Consider the following 14450-nt stretch of genomic DNA (forward strand, 5'->3'; position numbering starts at 1 on the left):
TAGCCCAACCCCCTGTAATGTGGGAATCGAAGGGTGGCGGCTGTGTGGCAGAACATCTGCTTGGCATGCAGAAGGTCTGCTGTTCATCCCCAGCAGAGTAGAGAAGGCCCTGTCTGAAACCTCTGAAGAGCCACTGCCAGTCAGTTTAAGACAATACAGTGGTACCTCAGGTTAAGAACTTAATTCATTCTGGAGGTCCGTTCTTAACCTGAAACTGTTCTTAACCTGAGGTACCACTTTAGCTAATGGGGCCTCCCGCTGCTGCCGCTGTGCGATTTGTGTTCTCATCCTGAAGCAAAGTTCTTAACCTGAGGTACTATTTCTGGGTTAGTGGAGTCTGTAACCTGAAGCATCTGTAACCTGAAGTGTCTGTAACACGAGGTACCACTGTACTGAGATTCCTGCATTGCCAGGGGTTGGACTAGATGAACCTCAGGGGTCTATGAGGTACAGGGATCTGTGATGTGACAATTGCCTACGTCCCTATGCATATTTTATTAAACCACTTTAGAGAACACAGCTGTTCCCATTCCCAATAATTTTGGGGAAGAGCTGTAGTTCAGGGATATTAACTTAATACAGTGGTACCTCGGGTTACATACGCTTCAGGTTACATACGCTTCAATTTACAGACTCCACTAACCCAGAAATAGTGCTTCAGGTCAAGAACTTTGCTTCAGGATGAGAACAGAAATCGTGCTCCGGCGGCGCAGCGGCAGCAAGAGGCCCCATTAGCTAAAGTGGTGCTTCAGGTTAAGAACAGACCTCCGGAACGAATTAACCCGAGGTACCACTGTATCATTAATATTTGTCATCATGATCATCATCACACCTAGCCCTGGTCTGGAGTCCTCCAAGGACAAACTGAACACCTCACAGGGCAAGGGTCTGGAGGAGTTAGACATGACCTCCTGAGTATCTCCTGGATGGGTGCTCCTGCTGAAGAATTCTTGACACTCTCAGAGCAGGAGGTGGAGCTGGGCCACAGTTCTTGAGAAGGCCCTCAAACGCCCAGGCTGAAGAGCATGTGTCTACAGCCATGGACTTGTGTGAGAGATGCCTACTTGAGAGTAATCAAATAGATTACTCTCTTTCATTACCTGCAGCTGTTTTTCAGGTGTGGCCTGGGAGGGCAGAGTGTATGAGGTTCTGCTCTTGAGCCTTCTCCAGTGTTGGGAAAAACACAGCCCTCCACTTGAAGCTAATACCTCCCTTGTCACTGAATTCCTTGTGATATTGATTTTGGACCGCTGCCCACCCTCTTCTCAGGATCAAGTCTGTTTCTCTGTGCTTACTGTGGTTTGTTTCGGCTTGCCTGGAGGTCCAACCCTCCCCTTTCATGAGATTTGTATCTCCTAAGGCTGGGCTCCTAGTTCCGGAGGTCAATCCCTGGTGTGTGTGTGAGACACAGCTTGTTAGGCTTTCGCCTCAGTTGATTATTCTGTATCCAGCCCATTACTGGGCGGTGCAAGTACTGCTCCAGGGTCTGCACAGATTTAGATGACCCAGAGAAACAGCTATGGATGTATGCATTGTGATGGCCCCTTGTTCCAGATTTATTTATTTATTGCATTTATAAAGCACCTTTCTCTCTCCAATGAGCTCAAAGTTGAGTACGTGGTCCCACCCCAATTTAATCTCAACAACAACCCTGCAAAGTGGGTTAGGCAGGGTCACCCAGTGAAATTCATGGCCGAGTGAGGGTTTGAACCCTGGAGCCCTTACAACCCCAGTGGCTCCAGACAGATGCTGAACAAAAGGGAGGGGGAAGCAGAATCTTGCCTGTCATACGTAGCAATAAAACTGCACCAGGATTTGCCATGTTCAAATACCGGCATTGTTTGGGTTATTATCTTATCAAATCGCTTACAACCCTTTGAAAAGAGCTCTTCCCTTATTATGGTTTAATCTGATGTGTCGGCAGTTGGATTTTTTTTGGAAGGAAGAATTATCTGCAGGGCCAGTTTCAGAAGGTATAATGGGGAGGTGGGTCATTGTCCCACCCCCTCCCCAGCCCCACCTCTTTCTTTCTTTCTTTCTTTCTTTCTTTCTTTCTTTCTTTCTTTCTTTCTTTCTTTCTTCCTTCCTTCCTTCCTTCCTTCCTTCCTTCCTTCCTTCCTTCCTTCCTTCCTTCCTTCCTTCCTTCCTTCCTTCCTTCCTTTCTTTCTTTCTTTCTTTCTTTCTTTCCCTTTTAAATAATTTTTTATTGAATTTACATAAAGTTATTCAATTGCCATAATTGTTCCAAAACATAAAAATAAAAGAAGGCTTTTTTGAACCTTCAGACCTCCTTCCCTCCCTCCACAGGTTCCATTTCAAAAAGTTTAACCTTTCTTCCTGCATCTTTTACCGTTATCAGTCTACTATATAATCATATATATAACATTAACCAAAGTTCATTTCACTTTACTAGTATCATTGTTATCCCTGCCAATGATTTCAACTGTGGTCTTTGAAATATATTAAAAAGTTATTCCAATCTTTTAAGAATACTTTGTCTACCTGGTTTCTGATCTTTCCTGTCAGTCTTGCCATTTCTGCATACTCCATCATTTTCGTCTGCCACTCTTCTCTGGTCAGTAATTCTCCATCTTTCCATCTCTGGGCTAGAAGCATTCTTGCTGCGTCGCTGCACACTTAAACAGCCCCCACCTCTTTCGTGACTTCCCTGTGTCTGTTTTGGATAGTAAGCCATGGATTGGGAAACTGAGCCCTGGGATGTGAATGCAACTTCCCAAGCCCCTCTATCTGGTGCTGGAGATCTCCTGCCCCCCAAGTCCCCTCCTCAGCTATACCCCTTACTGCTCCTGCTTCACCCTCTCTGTAACTGTCATTTACTGGCTGGAATGTGTCCTTGAAGTGGATTTGCACTGGCTTGCCTGCATGGGGGCTTGCGAGTGGCATGTGTAGAAAAGGGTTTATAACTTTTTTTTGGTACAACCTCATGTTCCTTTAGCTTAGTTAGATAAACCTTTGCCTAAAAACAAAGGAATGAACTGTCATTTCCAAATCTTTTGAAAAAAGGTCACCCCAAATCAATAGATCGATATTTGTATATGTAACTGTATAACGTTTTGTGTCATGTGCATAGCCTGTATTATATAATACAGGAAAAATAGAGTTTGCAAAAATTTTCTAATACAGTGGTACATCGGGTTAAGAACTTAATTCGTTCCGGAGGTACGTTCTTAACCTGAAACTGTTCTTAACCTGAGGTACCACTTTAGCTAATGGGGCCTCCCGCTGCCGCCGCACAATTTCTGTTCTCATCCTGAAGCAAAGTTCTTAACCCGAGGTACTATTTCTGGGTTAGTGGAGTCTGTAACCTGAAATGTCTGTAACCCGAGGTACCACTGTACTTTTGCAGCTGCTGATCTTACCAGCTGGATCGGATCTTACCAGATGTGTGGAAAATCCAAAGAGAGGTGTTGCTTAACCGAGCTTCAGTTCAGGGAGTGAGATTGGATTTTTTGCAAAGCATAGCCATGGACCAACAAGAAAAACTCTCAGACCCAGGGGGATTGATTGGCATACAATATGATCAAAATACAGATCAAATGAATGCCTACCGATTTGTTTCTGTTTGTGTACACACCAGGAGGCATTTGCCTCATGCAAAGATGTTCACACCTTGGCAGAGATGAATTAGGGATGCTAATCGGTGTGAAACTGGTTTGTGAAACAAGGTATGAAACAGAAGCATTTCACAACAAGGTAAAGGATATTTATGAGTTTTGGAAGTGTGAACACAGATTAAAACCCCAGCGCTGAGAGTGCCCTGCAAACAGAAGTGTTAGCGCAGCCTCAGAAACCTTCAGTGACATGAAACTGAACCCATGTAACATTTGCCACCCTCACCTCAGAAATGTGTTAAATTATCAACTCATTTAAACCAGTGACATAACTGATTTGCTTACTGTTTAATCCTCTGCTAAACCCACAGCACAGTGTCAGTGAAAGGGACCGATAAATAGCAGCCTGGGTTCCTTCACAGATGTTTAATGGTTAACAGTGAATTGTCTCCTCATCAGTATCACAGCCAAACAAATGTGGACCAAACTGAAAATGTGAAGCCAGCATCAGGTGTTTGAATGTTTTAAGTTCTGAAGTTTTAAAAGCAACAAGGCAGGAGTTGGCTAGAGGAATGGCCTTTGTCCGCAGTATTGCAGAGGCAAGGCTTGGTCACAAACCGTAAACGATGTGTAGCAACCGTCCTACCTGTTGATCCAACTTTCCAGAAAACTGCGCCGGGACAATGAGCCCATAGAAGAGATGAATTGCAAACAGCATTGTTCCGCTTCCCCATCCATCAGGATGAAATGGGCAACATATTTCTGCTCATTTAAACAACGGCGTCTAAACTTTGATACGGAACAGTGATTAGACAAACTTCATATTTTAAAATGGATTCCTAGTAGGTGAGTTCAGATCAGTGGCATAGTATGGGGCCAGGGGACCATGGCCCTGGGGGCAAATTTCCAAGGGGGCGCAACAAGATGCCCCCATGATGAGCTTCCTCATCGAGACTGGAGCCACAGGGAAGCAAACTGCGCCCACGCCAGGCCTTTGGGGCTGGGGCAGTGCTGCCTCCTCCTCTTTGTGGCCAGCAAAGGGATGCCCAGGCACACACTGCCCATGGGCCAGCCAAGAGGGTGGAGGCAAGGGTGCCCCCAGGTATACCTGGGGGGTCCAGTATACCTGAAGGAGCGTCTTCACCCCCATCATTCTGCCTGGACACTGAGGTCCAGCTCTGAGGGCCTTCTGGAGGTTCTCTCGCTGCGAGAAGCCAATTACAGGGAACCAGGCAGAGGGCCTTCTCGGTAGTGGCACCCACCCTGTGGAATGCCCTCCCACCAGATGTCAAAGAGAAAAACAACTACCAAACTTTTAGAAGACATGTGAAGGCAGCCCTGTTTAGGGAAGCTTTTAATGTTTAATTGGTTATTGTATTTTAATATTCTGTTGGAAGCCGCCCAGAGTGGCTGGAGAAGCCCATTATTATTATTATTATTATTATTATTATTATTATTATTAAAATGGCTGGGATATGTTTCACAGGGGGGAATGCACTGGGACAACCGATCTCAGTGATCACGGGTAGGAGGAGGAGTTACGCTAAGACCAGACCATGTCATTACAGAGGAGGCAGGTTTAGTCGTTGTCTGAGGACTATCCCTGCCTCTGGGTCTGGTCCTGACCGGATAAATACTAGAATCAGCAAGGGATACCCACATGACCTGAAAGTGTTGCTGTGCAATGCCAGGTCAATGATTCATAAGACCACTGCCATCCATGACTTGATCATGGATGGAGGACTTGACCTGGCATGTGTAACAGAGACTTGGTTGGATGAAGCAGATGGGCCTGTCCTTGCCGCTGCTTGTCCACCAGGTTTCTCTTACGCACAGCAACCCAGGTCATGTGGGCGGGGAGGGGGGGTTGCAGTGATTTTTAGGAAGTCATTAGTTTGCACCAGGGAAGACCCAGTTTTCTGAGTGCATGTTCTGGAAGTTGGGCAATAGGGGCAGTACAGGATTCCTTTTGGTGTACCGACCTCCCCGCTGCACCAAGGATTCCCTGCCCGAGCTGCTTCAGGTCGTGGCGGATGTTCTCCTGGAGACACCTAGCTTGGTCGTCCTAGGGGATTTTAACATCCATGCCGACACGACCTTACAAGGGGCCGCTCGGGACTTCGTGGAAAGCATGGCCTCCATGGGGCTGTCCCTGAATAAGTCTGGCCCAACCCATAGCCGCGGACATGCCTTGGACCTGGTGTTTACCTCTACGGATGTTGGTGATCTGACACTGGTGCAACTAGACTTCTCTGCGACCCATCCCCTCTGCAGGGAGGTGGGACCGATTCGGAGGGTCCGCCCCCGCCACTTAATGGATCCAAATGGTTTCCAGAGAGTGGTAGGGGATGCTTTATCCCATGTTGATGGCCTTTCAGCCGATTCCCTGGTGGCCCGCTGGAATGTGGAGTTAACCAGGGCTATTGACTGTTTGGCTCCGAAGCGCCCTCTCCGATTGCATGAAGCCCGGAGAGCCCCGTGGTTTTCCACAGATCTGAGGGCAATGAAACAATCGTTGAGACGGCTAGAGCGCCGGTGGCGGATAACTCATTCTGAATCTGACCGGACACGGGTTAGAGCTCAACGTCGAGCCTACCAAGTGGCGATAGCGACGGCGAAGAAGACTTTCTTCACCGCCTCTATTGCATCTGCAGAAAACAGCAGCAGGAGACTCTTTCAGGTGGTTCACAATTTAGCGGAACCACCTGTAACATCGGGGCCCAGTACGGGCCACATGTTCTCCTGCAATGATTTTGCAAATTTTTTTGCAGATAAAATCGCTCAGATTCGGGAAGAAGTAGACTCCACCATGGGAGCAGGGCCGGGGCGGGAGAGTGCTAGAGTCCTGTCTGGTCAAGTTGTGTGGGATCAATTTCAATCTGTTACCTCCGAGGATGTGGACAGGCTGCTTGGACGAGTGAAGCCAACCACCTGTCTCCTGGATCCTTGCCCATCCTGGCTTATAAAAGCTAGCCGGGAAGGACTGGGCGATGGGCTTCGTGGGGTGGTGAATGCTTCCCTCCGTGAGGGAGCCTTCCCAGACCCGCTGAAAGAGGCGGTTATCAAACCGCTTCTTAAAAAACCATCTTTAGATGCGGCCACGATGGCCAATTATCGCCCAGTCTCAAACCTTCCATTCTTGGGCAAGGTGATTGAGCGAGTGGTTGCTGAACAACTCCAGGCACGCCTGGAAGAAGCGGACCATTTGGATCCCTTCCAGTCGGGATTCAGGCCTCATCATGGGACTGAAACTGCCTTGGTCGCACTGGTTGATGATCTCCGGCGGGCTAGGGACAAAGGTGAGAGCTGTTTCCTAGTTCTGCTGGATCTCTCAGCGGCGTTTGATACCATCGACCATGACATCCTTCTGGACCGTCTTGAGGGGCTGGGAGCTGGGGGCACTGTCATACAGTGGTTCCGCTCCTTCCTCCTGGGCCGTGTTCAGAAAGTGGTGGTGGGGGATGAGTGTTCAGACCCCTGGCCGCTCACTTGTGGGGTGCCTCGGGGTTCTGTCCTCTCCCCCATGCTTTTCAACATCTACATGCAGCCGCTGGGAGGGATCATCAGGAGGTTTGGGCTGGGTGTTCATCAGTATGCAGATGATACCCAGCTCTACCTCTCTTTTAAATCAGAACCAGTGAAGGCGGTAAAGGTCCTGTGTGAGTGTCTGGAAGCGGTTGGAGGATGGATGGCGGCTAACAGATTGAGGTTGAATCCTGACAAGACAGAAGTACTGTTTTTGGGGGACAGGAAGCGGGCAGGTGTGGAGGATTCCCTGGTCCTGAATGGGGTAACTGTGCCCCTGCAGGACCAGGTGCGCAGCCTGGGAGTCATTTTGGACTCACAGCTGTCCATGGAGGCACAGGTCAAATCTGTATCCAGGGCAGCTGTTTACCAGCTCCATCTGGTACGTAGGCTGAGACCCTATCTGCCTGCGGACTGTCTTGCCAGAGTGGTACATGCTCTGGTTATCTCCCGCTTGGACTACTGCAATGCGCTCTACGTGGGGCTACCTTTGAAGGTGACCCGGAAACTACAACTAATCCAGAATGCGGCAGCTAGACTGGTGACTGGGAGCGGCCGCCGAGACCATATAACACCGGTCTTGAAAGACCTACATTGGCTCCCAGTACATTTCCGAGCACAATTCAAAGTGTTGGTGCTGACCTTTAAAGCCCTAAATGGCCTCGGTCCAGTATATCTGAAGGAGCGTCTCCTCCCCCATCGTTCTGCCCGGACACTGAGGTCCAGCTCCGAGGGCCTTCTGGCGGTTCCCTCCCTGAGAGAGGCCAAGTTGCAGGGAACCAGGCAGAGGGCCTTCTCGGTGGTGGCGCCCGCCCTGTGGAATGCCCTCCCACCGGATGTCAAGGCGATGGACAACTACCTGACATTCAGAAGACATCTGAAGGCAGCCCTGTTCAGGGAAGTTTTTAATATGTGACATTTTAGTGTATTTTTCATTTCTGTTGGAAGCCGCCCAGAGTGGCTGGGGAAACCCAGCCAGATGGGCGGGGTACAAATAATAAATTATTATTATTATTATTATTATTATTATTATTATTATTATTATTTGCATTGCCCAGAGCCCTGGAGAAGTATTATTATTATGTGCATCGCCCAGAGCGCCTTGCTGCACTTGCTGCAAGGACAGGAGAGTGGGGCGACACAGCAGTGCTCCTGGCTTCATGTTTCTCTGCCTTATTTCCAGGGTTGGGACTAGTTTGGAAGAAGAATCATAGAATCATAGAGTTGGAAGAGATCACAAGGGCCATCAAGTCCAACCCCCTGCCAAGCAGGAAACACCATCAGAGCACTCCTGACATATGGTTGCCAAGCCTCTGCTTAAAGACCTCCAAAGAAGGAGACTCCACCACACTCCTTGGCAGCAAATTCCACTGTCAAACAGCTCTCACTGTCAGGAAGTTCTTCCTAATGTTTAGGTGGAATCTTCTTTCTTGTAGTTTGGAATCATTGCTCCGTGTCCGCTTCTCTGGAGCAGCAGAAAACAACCTTTCTCCCTCCTCTATGTGACATCCTTTTATATATTTGAACATGGCTATCATATCACCCCTTAACCACCTCTTCTCCAGGCTAAACATGCCAGCTCCTTAGCCGTTCCTCATAAGGCATCGTTTCCAGGCCTTCCAGAAGAGAAGAAGAGTTTGGATTTGATATCCTGCTTTATCAATACCCTAAGGAGTCTCAAAGCAGCTAACAATCTCCTTTCACTTCCTCCTCCACAACAAACACTCTGTGAGGTGAGTGAGGCTGAGAGACTTCAGAGAAGTGTGAGTAGCCCAAGGTCACCCAGCAGCTGCATGTGGAGGAGCAGGGAATCGAACCCAGTTCACCATATTACGAGTCTACCGCTCTGAACCACTACACTACACTGGCTCACTAAAGGACAGACTCCCTCAATTAGACGTTGGCCAGCAAAGAGACTGACTGCTGCCCAGTCCATCCAGGGGGCACAAAACTTATCCCGCCCTGGGTGTCAGCGACCCATTCCATGCTCCAGGTTCTACACTCTAGGGAGGCGGATGACGCTGTGGTCTAAACCACTGAGCCACTTGGGCTTTCCGATCGGAAGGTTGGCGGTTCGAATCCCCACGACAGAGTGAGCTCCCTTTGCTGTGTCCCAGTTCCTGCCAACCTAGCAGTTCGAAAGCAGGCCAGTGCAAGTAGATAAATAGGTAGCACTGCAACAGGAAGGTAAATGGTGTTTCCGTGAGCTCTGGTTTTCATCACGGTGTCCCGTTGCTCCAGAAGCGGTTTAGTCATGCTGGCCACATGATCCGGAAAGCTGTCTGTAGACAAACAATGGCTCCCTCGACCTGAAAGCGAGATGAGTGCTACACCCCATAGTCGCCTTTGAGTGGACTTAACCATCCAGGGTCCTTTACCTTTTCTTTTCTTTTTTTCTTTTTTCTTTTTGCTCAAGATTCAGATTCTTCATAATTCTCCATTTTGTCCACCCGTCTCTAGAACCCCTTTCTTGCCAACTTTCTGTTTTTTGTTTTACATTTGCAGTTTTCGAACTCATGGCAAGATATGACCACAGCTCAGTAGTAGAACATAAGGTTTTTCTGTGCGCCTAATTGTCCCATGCCTAGAAAGCAATGGGTCTGAGCAGTTTTCTCCTTGTGCTGCTCCTTTCTCATGGAAAACCTGCTCTTTAGTGGTATATTGGAGCAAACACCAATCTGGAGAAAACCCAAGTGGCTGTTTGCTCCAACAGAGCGCTAAAGAGCAGTTTTCCCTGGGGGAAAGCAAAAGGACAAGAGGAACTGTTAGCTTACCAAGCCCTTAGCTTAACAGGCATCCCCAAACTTAGCCCTTTAGATGTTTTTGGGACTACAATTCCCATCATCCCTGACCACTGGTCCTGTTAGCTAGGGATGATGGGAGCTGTAGTCCAAAAACATCTGGAGGGCTGAGTTTGGGGGTGCCTGGCTTAGGATGAAGAAGGTCCACCCCTGTGCATCTTTGGGTAGGGCTGGGAATATCGGCCGTCTGTATCCTCTCAGAGCTACTGCCTCTCAGGGTAGATAGAAGATGGACTCAATGGCCAGCCTTTGTAGAAGGCAGCTTCCTATGTTCCTAACATAGGAGTGTATGGTGTATATTGAATTTATATACCGCCCTGTACCCAGAGGTCTCAGGGCGGTTCACAGAAACCGCATCTGTGTGGCGATGCGCCACTGCCGGATCAAATGTGAGAGAGGCTCCCTGCCCTTTCCGTACCGTGGCACAAAGGTGTGCAGTCCCCATCCCCCCCCCCGGGCTTGGGCCAGTTCATCTGGTGGGGGGAAAGGATAAGGGCAAGAGACAAGATGCATCCCTAGCTAACAGGAACAGTGGTCAGGGATGATGGGAATTGTAGTCCCAAAACATCTGAAGGCAGCCCTCTTTAGGGAAGCTTTTAATGTTTAACAGACTACTGTATTTTAATACTTTGTTGGAAGCTGCCCAGAGTGGCTGGGGAAACCCAGCCGGATGGGTGGGGTATAAATAATAAATTATTATTATTATTATTATTATTATTATTATTATTATGCATTGACCCGCTCAAAGCTATGATTGCTTGTGGTCAGTACAGTCGTACCTTGGTTCGCAAACGCCTTGCAAGTCGAATGTTTTGGCTCCCGGACGCCGCAAACCCGGAAATGAGTGTTCCTGTTTGCAAACGTTCTTTGGAACCCAAACGTCTAACGCAGCTTCCGATTGGCTGCAGGAGCTTCCGCTCCTTGGTTCCCGGACATTTTGTAAGTCGAACGGACTTCCAGAATGGATTCAGTTCGAATTCCGAGGTCCCACTGTATCCTAAAAGGGGCAGTGGAATTAGAGATGGAGAGGATGCATGTCATAGGAAGCACATTTAAAGTGCATGGCTTCCCTCAAAGAATTGTGGGAATGGTAGTTCGGGGGGGGGGGGAATTACAGCTCCTGGCATTCTTTGAGGGAAGTCACACAGGTGTGCTTTAAACATAGGCTGTGCCTCTGCTCAAGATTACACTCTCCCTCCCTGCATTGCATAGCCTAATGTTTCAACAGGAATGAATGAAAGAAAAGGGATACGATTTTCCCTTCCCCACTTGCCAGAATTTTGTTAGGAGCCCCACTGTATGGCTATAAAATTATCAGGTTTGGGCATCTAGCAGCCTTCCACTGCTATGGTATTGTAATGACTATATATAATGTATGGTAATGGCTAATATATTTTGTCTAAGCAAGAGCACTAACTAGGTGTGGGGGAGGAATTTGGTTCGGTTTGCATTTTAGTGCACTTACAGAAACAAAATGTGAACCAAATCACAGCTACCCTTTGAAATTCACATTTCCCTGCATTTTGTGATGCAGTTCTCCAACAGAGAGAGGTGGGGCATGGAAAAATGTGTAAATTAGAGGAGAATGTAGCTAAAAATGCATGATAGCCAAGCAAACCCCCCCAAAAAAACAGCAGTATATCAGTGGGAACTGCTTGTTTAAAATGTATGCATTAGACAAAATGCACACTAAAATTCTGGAATTTATTTTTTTGTGAGGGCTTAAAAAAAAGAAAACTGATGTGGAAACGCAGTGAAACGCTCTTAAAATAGGAAAAATGACAAGCTGAAATTGACAGATTTGTGCATCCCTACGGTCTACCACGAGGTGGTGCTGTTCCATGTCCTTTGCGCTTGCCCTGTTCCGCTTTGGAAAAGTTCCTGCGAAGAACAGATGTGTGTGAGAGGCCTGAGCTGTCAGTTTAACTTGCAGGTCTCTAATCAAGTCTGTTAATCTAATCAGGATACCTACAGGATATAGCAGAGCAGGGGAAGTCCCTGAGAGGAGGTGGGTGAGAGGGGGGAAAGAAAATGCATCATTTGTCCTTTCCCAAATTCTGAAGCGACTTGAATAGCATGGCAAGGCTTCCATACCAGAACAGCTGAAGCCCTGAACAAGAACACTCCTCCAAGCAAGTGGGGATGTGCTGCAACACTGCGTTGCAGCTCCCACTTGTCTTCCCAAAATGATCAGATGCATAGCATAGAATCATAGAATCATAGTGTTGGAAAGGACCACGAGGATAATCTAGCTCAACTCCCAGCAATGCAGGAATCTCTTGCCTCGAATCTCTAGAACTCGAACCCACAACCCTTAGGTTAAGAGTCTCGTTCTGTAGGATCCGGGGGGTGGTGGTGGTGGAGAGGTCAATGAATTTCCTTCCTGCCATTAAGATATGAAAAATGCAAGTTAAGTAAGTCTGGAAACACTTGGCAACTTGAGAGAGAGAGAGAAGGAACCCAGGATGATATTCAAATCCACTGATTAACTAACAAAGGCTTCTTGTTTTCTCCCTGCTGTGGGACTTGAACGCAGAGTATCCTTTCAGTTTCCCTGGTTACCTTGGCGCAAGGAGAGGAACTTGAGAGAAATGCAGAAGAGGTTCTTAACTCTTGTTTAGAGGTGGACGGCTCCCCCTGGCATTTCTTGAGTGAGGACACTGCGCTATGCTTGTTGTCGTCTTGAAGCAGGCCTGGTACCAGCACCTGGCATTATTTGGAGAGCTGGCAAGCCAAGCTTACTCCATCAGGTAAAAGGTAAGGTAAAGGACCTCTGGACGGTTAAGTCCAGTCAAAGGCAACTATGGGGTTGCGGCGCTCATCTCGCTTTCAGGCTGAGGGAGCCAGCGTTTGTCCGCAGACAGCTTTCCAGGTCATGTGGCCAGCATGACTAAACTGCTTCTGGCGCAACGGGACACCGTGAGAGAAGCCAGAGCGCATGGAAACACCGTTTACGTTCCTGTCGCAGCAGTACCTATTTATCTACTTGAACTGGTGTGCTTTTGAACTGCCAGGTTGGCAGGAGCTGGGACGGAGCAATGAGAACTCACTCCATCATGGGGCTTCGAACTGCCCACCTTCTGATCGGCAAGCCCAAGTGGCTCAGTATTTTAGACCACAGAGCTACCCACGTCCTCCATCAGCTCTGGTGTGACAGGCTAGCTCCATCAGGCTTCCTCTCACCTGGATGCAACCATTCCATCAGGCTGCCTCAGTAGGAAAGATGGTATACCCTCCAACATTTCTCCAGTGAAAAGAGGGATGTCCAATTCCATAATGATAACTTTACTATTTATACCCCACACATCTGATTGGGTTGCCCCAGCTGCTCTGGGCAGGTTCCAACATATATAAAACCATAATAAAACATTTATATAATCCTTCACTGTACAGGATTGCTTTCAGACAGCTTGGGGGTTGCCATTATCATTATTTATTGAATTTATATACCTCCCTATATCCGGGGCTCTCAGGGTTAGATAACGCCATACCCTCCGACATTCCTGCAATGAAAATAGGGACACCCTAAGGGACAGTGGGACAATCCAGGATCAAATAAGAAACCAGGACGGCTTCACTAAGTCAGGGATGTCCCTGGAAAATAGGGACATTTGGAGGGTCTGAGATTGAAAGCAGGGCTCATTCCATCAGCTTTGCTGAAAGCCAAGCTCCATTAAGCATCTCCTGCCTCTACACTGTGCCAGTTGCCAGCAACCTGCCTGAGGCCAAGCAGGTCTGGGTCTCCACTACCTGGGAATCCTCTGTATGTCTTCTTGAGATCCATCATGAATGAATGTCCATCTACACTATACATTAAAGCACTGTTATACCACTTTAGACAGACATTGCAGACATTGCACTTTAGACAGACCTTAGTCGGGAGCTAAGAATCCCGGGAACTGTAGTTTGTTAAGGGTGCCATGACACAGTTATTGGGGACCCTTCTTCCCCTCACAGAGCTACAATTCCCAGAGCGGTTTAACAAGTAAATCCTCTTCGCAGAGTCACGGGGGTCTCATAACTCTCAGCACCCTTAACAAAGCACAGTTTCCGAAAACGCTGGCGGCACTAAGGCAAATTCGACAGTATAACCTATTTAAAAGGGATGCAAGAGGGGAGAATTGAATTAAGACAGATATATAAAAATATGTAAGCAAATTAATAGAATCTTGGAAGGGGAGAGAGGGAAGTCATTGAATGCATGGGTATAATGAAAGATGCCTATTTTGAAATGTAAAATTTGAAAACTTAGTAAATATTATTTTTAAAAACTAAACAAAGCACAGTTCCCAGGATTCTTTGGAGGAAGCCATGATTGTGTTAAACTGGTATCATACTGCTTAAAATGTACAGTGCGGACAGAGCAACAAATGTATTAAGGACACAGCTACATTAGTCAAGAAAAAGCGCTTTAAACGTGTTATAACACTGTGACACCAAATGGCGCTGTAGAGTTCCGTCTTTCGCCAACGAGGTTTACAACGTGTTTTCCTGAAATGTTTTTTGGATGGTTCTAGATCCAGCCTAAGTAAAAAGCTGGAGCGAGCGAAAG

This window comes from Podarcis melisellensis, assembly GCF_964234715.1.
Source record: "Podarcis melisellensis genome assembly, chromosome: 10".
In the NCBI taxonomy this organism is placed as follows: Eukaryota; Metazoa; Chordata; class Lepidosauria; order Squamata; family Lacertidae; genus Podarcis; species Podarcis melisellensis.